Here is an 8801-nt window from a genome sequence, read left to right as displayed (position 1 = left end):
TTTGATGAAAATGTAAAAACTTAGATCATAGTTTGGACAGTAGTATCATGGGAAAAAAGGTATTCAGATGTTAACAAGTGCTTTCAAGGTCTCTTATTTTTTAAGTATAAATATTTAAGGATATAAGTCATGATTTCACATTCACATGCACATAATGTCTACTTAAATAAAATTTCTATTTAATTACATAATAGCATTGTTAGTGCAATAATGAAGACTTTGAGGTTCCTATTAAATTGTCCTCCGAGTTTTATTATAATAAAATATTATTATAAAAGTATATGGATTTGAAAGCATGAATGAAGCACAAATGTATAACCAGATATAAAGGAAATAATCATTTAATAGATAAGCATCATTATGGTTGGTGTTAGATTCGCTGATCACTAGGGAAAGAAAGTATTGGCCAAGTGTTGTAAAAGGGCCTTTATTGGGCAGGGGGTGGGGTGGAGTCCATTTCTGGGCCTTTCCTCAGCGCACGGGAGAAGCTGAGAGGGAAGGGGAGCTATGAGAATGAAAATGCACGCAAAGGCACGTGCAGAAGGCTTTTATATTCCTCCTGACATGGAGGTTTGAGCGGGTCCTGCTCAGGTCCTTTACAGGGAAGGAATTGTTGGCCTGACTTTGTTATTGGTCCATCAGGGCTTCAGTGCACTGGTGTTGACATGCCAGGATCTCTACCACCCCTTCAGGATCCAGCCTGAGGCCCAAGTGACATGTGGGGTCTGACTCAAACTCCACCTTCTCCCGTCTCCACAGCAACCATCAGTAAGTACTTTTCACAGTAAGAAAGACATTTCTGAATCAAGTTTTGACATGTGTTATGTGCACTAGTGGGTATATTTGTGTATAATTTTTTCATTAAAAGACAATTAAAATCTATGAATTAAAGTAGTTACCAATTTTGGTATATACTTATGATAGAATAAATTTATTATGCATTAAAAGTATGAAAATTTGAGTTAAACAATAATTATGTGTTAATGTGTATGCACATACATTACCTCTCAATAGCTTGGATTCTAAATTTAAAGCTGTTATTTAAGAAATAATAAAGTCCTATGGTGGAGGGTTTTTAAGTATCAAAAAACATTCTTTTCCTCTCATAATGAGGGCTAACTCAGACTAGAAAAACATCTGTTTAAGCAAAGTAACAGACATCTTTATATCTGGCAACATAAACCACCCTAATCATAGCACATAATGTTTTCATTTTACCTGAGATGAACACAATAATTAAAGCATTCTGAATCATTATGCTTACAAAAACCTATGTATTTTTGAACTCATTGCGTAAATGAGTCTATGTAGATTTGCTTCTCCTATAATGTGTTCATTACTTTAGTTTCCAACCTCTACCCAGAATTATAAAATTTTAGCTAATCAGAAAAAAACATGAACATCCATCTGAATGTTTTTCTTAATTATTTTTTGTTTACATACAGGGATTCTGGGTGGCATGTTGGCTGATCATTTGCTCTGTAAATACTAGAATTTCTTTTTTTTATTAATTTGTAGCATCCTCGTCACATTCCTCAATAAGTTTCAAAGCAAATCCTTTAGATTTATCGGAAGAAGAAATGCAACAGATGATCAAGAAATGTCCAGACTTTAAAGTCACTTGTTTCATCAAATGGGATACTAAACCATTAGAACAAAAAGTATTTTTTCTCCACAAATATGATAAAAGTGTTTTTATATCATAACTTTTTTTTTCATCTCTTTGTGTTAAGGATTTTTGAAAGAAAGTGTTACACAGAAGAAGAAAATCTTGGGAGGAAAGATAGTTTTCCCAGTGTAGCAACTTCAAAGAAAGGAGACAGAGGAGAAACTGACTGTGGGTCACTGGGAACATAAACTACATTTAAGTTTAAAATCTGAAATAATCCCTAGCGCATTTTACCACTGACCTAGGTAGCAGTCATGTCTAAAAGAAACTCAGAATTTCTGGCCAGCACAAATGTGATTTGGTTAGTCCAGACCGAGCTCTAGACTGGCACTGGCAGGTCCTTAGAATGCCTGTGAGGACATACATAGAGTGTCTCCAGGGATTCCTGGACTACAAGGCTAAAGTAGCAGTGTTTTAGAGGACCCCTATTGCTGCTCATTTAATACTACCTGCAGGCAGCCTCTTATTTGGCAGCCACAGTGTTCAGAACACAGCATAGGGAGTAGTTGTTAATGTGACCAGACTGGTTTTGGCTCTGCTCTCTCACTCTTGTGTTCATAACCTCAATCAGAGATCAGCCCACTATTCCCATTGAATGAGTGATCATAGGATGACTTGAGGCAAATTGGATGGAAAGTTATAAAAGTAGATATTTCTTTTGTGTTCAATTTACTATAGCCATAAAGAGACAATCATTGTATCTTTCATGATTTGTTAAAAGGCTTCAACGTATAAGGGCTAATGTGGCAGATGTTATACAATGCTCATAAGGTATCATATAGCAAATTATTGAGGCCCAGTCTAACTTCTTTGCTTGATCTCTCTACTGTTCACTGTCACTAAGTTGAGTGTCTCTGTCCTGGAATCTCTTCCTTTTGGGAAAATACAAAAGGCAATGAATAGCCCCTTATTCACATAATAAATTTTAGATAGAGTTTTTGTCTGCACAAGTGAATAGCTGTCTTTGGAGCCAATTTTAGCAGTCATAGGGTCCAGGCCCTATTGTCATTTACCATCTGAATTTGGGCAAGTCATTTAACCTCTCCTAGTCTGAGTTGCCACATCTATGAAACTGAAATAACTGCTAACTCACAGGGTGTCATGGGTCACATGCAATACAGTAAGTGACCAACTTTCGGCAACTGTAAAGTACAAAGTATTACTGTCTTCACTTTCTCTTGTTTGGCACAACAGGTAAGTGAAAATGGAATTGTTTCTACATGTCATCTTAAATGAAGTCGAAATAGAGTAAATGTATAAAAATGCGTATCATTAATGGACCCAAACTGCAAGTGAAGAATCATCTTTATGACTCAGTTGGTTATTTTTCAGTTTTTAATAAAATATCTATGGTGAGAAATAAAATTTTCCTATAGTATCCAATAGCTTTCTATTTGATGAGTTGGGAAGCCTGTTAACTGTTAAAACTATGCAAGGTGCTAAAACTATGGATGGTAATATCACTTTATTTTCTTTTCTAGGTTTCTTGAAGTTCAAGTCCAGAACTGAATATGTCCATGGTTCTTTGATAAAATATTTTTGCAACAAGGAAAAAATAAAATTTAGAAGAAAATGTTCACAGAAGTTCCATTTTCCCAAACAAGATTCTTCATCATTTAAAAGGAACTGCTTTTGCTTACACAGCTATTTCTATCCTACTCTCAATGACTAATTCTATCACAACCACACTCATTTCTGGGAACTTGATATGTAGAAGTTATTCATGAGAAGAGAATGAAAGAGACAAAGAGAGGGAAAAAAGGAAGCAATTGAAACAGATGATAAAGGTGTATGGGAAGGGAAAAAGGGAAAGCTACAGGAGAGGGGAACACAGGGAAGGGAGAGGAAAGATTATTCAGCTCTGTGAAATAAGCTAACCCCCAAAGGACAAATATAAGACAACATTCATGCAAAATACAAAGCACATTTATATAGAGGTAAACATGTCTATACTTGTATTCTCACAGATGAACTACTAATGGAGACTGGCATACTGGAAATAAGAAGGTGGATGTTTACTCCTGAATTAGCGGGGCGACTCCCAATGTGGCTGGTAAATATCCATGGGCAACTTGATACAACATTTTCTATCATTATCTATACCTGTGACATGATAATACACTTAAATAGCAGAATGTTGGCCTGTGACTATTGTAATAATATGAAGTAAAGCATTGAGGGAGGAAGGGAAGATGAAAGAGCGAATCCCTCTACCTACAAAATCATATAATGGAAAGCAATAATAATAAAACAAGTTCATTCATTTCTATTATCTGAAAAAAAAGTATGGCATAAATGTGAAAGTGAGGATCTGATTACATAAATATGACTGCAACTTTAGGATTATATGTATTGGGAATTTTGTCGCTTTGTTTTTTTGTATATAAAGTTCAAGGACAGTTGGGGTCTATAATGTTCTTGTAAATATGAAAACTACAGTCCATTATGACTGAAACATGCCTTTTCTAGATGGACTAATAGTAGATTTTTTTCTTATTTTATGTTAGTCAAATCTCATCATTAAAATTACTTAACATTACTGTGTAGATTGATGTCTTAAAAATGTTTTATGGCTCTGTATTAGTAATAATTATTAATTAGGAAGTTATATCAAGACTGTGTGAGAGAAAAATCATTTTCTCTCTCTGCATTAAGCTTAGGTTCTTTGCCTTCTTAGGGACATTGTGCTTATTTGTTTTGGACCACTTCCAAATTGGCTACAAAAACATGGCTTTCAGAGGGGTAGTATATGAGACCTGAATCAGACACAAAGCAGCATGGCTGGCAATGCTGTGCATCAGCATCTCTTAAGGGCACTGGTTAATGTCTCCTGGTGTTCCATTTCATATTCAGATCTCTGTTTATGACCTGGAAAGGAAGTGAAGGATGTCCCATGTCCTTGGCACCCTGCACCCCTGTGGGAGACCAAGAAGAAATGCCTGGCTCCCAGCCTCAAATCAATTCAACTCTGGTCATTTCAGCCATTTGGAAAGTGAACCAGTGCATTTTCTTTGTCTCTTCTCTCTCTCTGTACACTGTGCCTTCCAATGAAAAAAAAAAAAAGTACTTAAAAAATTTTAAAAAGTGAAGCAGCCAGGACTTGAACAAGAACTCACGTAAGACACTGGTAATTCAGGATTTTGAGTTATCCCATTGCACAACATTGCTGGTATAATGACCCAATATGCTTAGCATGCTTCAGTTTTTGCTATTGCAGATGATATGATGATCCAATCAGAAAAGCATTGGTGATGTTATTTCCTAACCCAAGGCGTCTATCAATCATAGACATTTAGATATTTGTAATGTTATCAAGTTATCAATCACTTTGGTTAAAAGTATCTGTTGCATTATATTTGTGACACTAAACAATTCTATTTTTTTCAAAATTTCCTTCATCTCACTCCTAAAAGAATTTGATTCTTCAGATTCTTTCCCTCTCAAGATATTCTCGACAATTATTACTTTTATCACTAGTCTTGGACCCTTTTCTTATGTAACAATTTGAGAGGTTTTGTTTATTTGGCATTTATACTTCAGTGTTTTGTTATCACTTCAAACTCATTTTATGACAACTAACACAATTCCATTTGAAATTAGTTCCTTTTTCATTTTCTTGTACTTGTTTTATTTTTTTATTTTGCAGAGAGAAAGAGAGAGAACAAAAGAGACAGAGATTTTTCATCACTGATTTGCATCCCAGTGGCCACAATGGCTTGTGCTACAGAGCTAGATATCTCCAGAACTTTCTTCTGAATATTTCAAGGACTTGGTTCATCTTCTGTTTCTTTCACAAGTATATTTGAAGGGATTGTAGGATTGGGATTACAAGTGGAACAGTAAGGACTTTGATCTGCACCCACATGAGATGTGGCATTGGAGGCAGCAATTCATGTGCTATACCAATATTGTCAGTGCCAACATCTCTTGTATCTACTATCCAAAATTTTCAGTACCCATTTGCATTTGATGCATACTCAGATTTATTCAGATACATATTATAAGCTTATTTATTTCCTCATAATGTCTTTGATAGTTGATTCCTAAAAATATCATTTCATAGTCAATTAATATACATAATATTTGCAAGAATAGATTTCTTGCTTTTCAGTAAAATATAAAAAACATAATGAAATTTATGTATTGATTTTGAAACAATGCATTAAATATTCAATTATTATTTTTAAAAGTTTTTTCTATTAATAGTATAATAATATTGCAATAATTCTTTTGAATTTTATGGAAAAATATTCTGAAAAATATTTTTTTTACTACAATTGAAAGATTTTAGTAAGAGGAGAAACATAGCTAGTACCTTACAAACTGAATGCAACGTAAATTATAAGCTCTATCACAATTCCTGATTTACTTGGAATGAAAGTTGGAAAGGCACCAAAGCAATTTGAATCAACTGACCACTCCTGGAGATGAGTGAGCTCTTCAAATGCCAGTCAGGACTCTTGCAAAAGCATCATGTTGCATGGGCAGAGGCCAGGGGATATACCAGAACAAATCGATTTCCGTTAATCGAGAAATTGCTACCCACTCTTGTGATGGAGTCTCAGAAAAAACAGTGTTGCTTAGGTTTTTCCAAGAAATTTTTGCCTTTCTGTAATGTACATACTTCCTCTTTTCTGAAACTAATCTGGAAACCATGGTGAAAAAGATCCCAATTCAATTCTAGGAGCTTCTTGGAAGGTAAAATTTAACAAAGGGTTTTTAAGAGCTTTATCTGACTGAAAAAGTTTAATGTTAGATAATTAAATGGACTGCATTATCAGTACTCAACTTATATTAGCTTATTTACTCCTGAAAAAATTTTATAAATAAGGCAGTATCATTATCGACCATGTATAGATAGAAATAGAATTGATATTATACTTCTCTGACTCATATTATTTTAAAATGAAATATTTCTGATGCTGTTTGTATTCAATTTGATCATTTTTACGTTGAAAATCAACACATCAGTTACTGGACCCAAGAAAAAACTAAATAAAACAAGCAAACAAACAAAACCTATTTCCTGAAAGGAAATCTACAAATACTCTTGTAAGTGGGTTGGTTTTGAATGAATCTGGTCGTCTTGGTTTTTTGGCAGAGTACAGAAAATATTCTCCTTGAAAACAAAACAAGACAGACAGTCCCAAGGGCAGACTGATGATGGAATCCTTTGCAATTCAGCACTACCAAGTTCCCCTGTAGAGAACATATGTGTCATGGAAGAAGCAAGCTGTTTCTAGTTCTTAAATTTTGTAATTTTCCCAACCTTATTTTTTCCTATTTAATATGTTAGCAAGGTGTTAAAGTTTGTGAAAAATATTTAAAGTTGTGGAAGTGAAAATCTAAGATCTGTTTTTCTTTTCGAATTTAGTATAGAGGAGCCATTTCATAATGTGACTTGCAAAATTCTAGATGAAAGTTGTACAATTCTGAAAAGATTGCATCATCTTAAATTGTATTCATTTACTTCATTACTGTTACCAATAAAATATATGTGTTGATGGGATTTTAGGACCATTGATCTTTCATCCATGTGATTACTTTTGCATTGTTCCATTTTAAAAGTAATGAAATAATAAAACTTTGAGTTCTCATATGTCCCATATACCTGGGAATTCCAACATAGAGTAAGTATATTTTTTTACACATCTGTTAGAAACTTGTTTTGAAGCAGAAACAGAGATTCCACCATCGACTGGTTTACTCTCCAAATATCTGCAACAGACAGGCTGGAGCCAAGCTGAATTCACGCACATTGAACTCCATCTGGGGATTCCACACAGTGGCAGGGACCCAGCATCTTGAGCCATTGTCTGCTGCCTTCCTGGAGATACATTAGCAAACAGCTGGAATTGGATTCAGAGTTTGGACTCCGTCTGATTCTCATAGGGGATGTGGAGGTCTGTAACACCTTGTTAATTATTGTGCCAAGTGCTTGACCCAGAAATATGATTTTCAAGGAAGCAAAAGCAAATAATAAATGACTTTTAAAGATGCTTTCATTCTATAGGTTGTTAAATATTACTATGATAGCCCCTACACTTAGATAATTAAAATTAACACAAATATTTCCCTACTCAATTTCACCAGTCACATTTAAACTTCGATAATTCCAAATGACCATTGACTACTCATTTTGTATAACATAGTATCTGTCATTTCCATTTTTGTTTTGCAGAGTTGTATTCTTAGTTGTAATTCAAAATCTTTTAAAAACTCAACAGATGATACAACATAAATTTGTTTGAGTAGTAGTGAACTAATTTCCCAATATGCTTTCTTTATATACTACTGATTAATCTTTCAGATTCATTTGTTAAGGTCAATATAGAAAGCCTTCTTTTTCCATCATAAATGTTCATGTATAATAATTTCTGTACCATCAGTTCTTTGAAATAGTTAAGCTTTATTTAACATTGCATTCTATATTTGAAAGATAATTAGCCAGTTTTATGCTAAACAATATAAAAATAACTTTCATAGCACAATTCTTTCAAATATTTGAAAGTATCCTGTCTAAATCTCTGTACTGGATTTAGCTTGGAAAGGCTTGAACTCATGGGCAAGCTGGAGTTTTTAAAGTTCATTGGTTTCTGAATTATTGAAGCAACCGAAGTTTAAATTGAACTTAAAATTGGAAAAGTGCACTTATTCCCTTCTTCTAGCTTAAAAATAGCCAAAGGGATTTTGCTCATTCATAAGTTACTAGAATCCAGGAATTTTTATGAAAGTTCGATGGTTAGCTTAATGCTAATGTTAACAACTTGAAATGTATTTATGTAGATTAGAGAGCTAACACACTAAATGGAGCCACTTTCAGTGACAAGCATAGCCACCTAATGACCAAAAAATTAATCACTATAATTTTCCATATAATTTAAAAAATGTATATTTGAAGTGGACTTAATTTTGTTTTAATACATTAGCACCAAAAATCCAATTCCCACCTTATGATTTAAAAATGTTCATATGGATGAGGAAATAGATATATAGGTAGCAACATTACACAGACTAGGATTGGTCATATTTTTGATGATGTCAGGTAATGAGTGCCTTTCTACTTTTCTCTTGCAGAGTGTACCAAGGATGGGAAAAATACTGTCTAGTATCTTTCGAATTCAGTGTTCCC

The sequence above is a fragment of the Ochotona curzoniae genome, unplaced genomic scaffold (assembly GCF_017591425.1).
Source record: "Ochotona curzoniae isolate NIBS_2020 unplaced genomic scaffold, NIBS_Ocur_1.0 contig_4612, whole genome shotgun sequence".
Lineage (NCBI taxonomy): Eukaryota > Metazoa > Chordata > Mammalia > Lagomorpha > Ochotonidae > Ochotona > Ochotona curzoniae.
The sequence above is the reverse complement of the archived record's forward strand: the minus strand, read 5'-3'. Positions refer to the sequence as shown.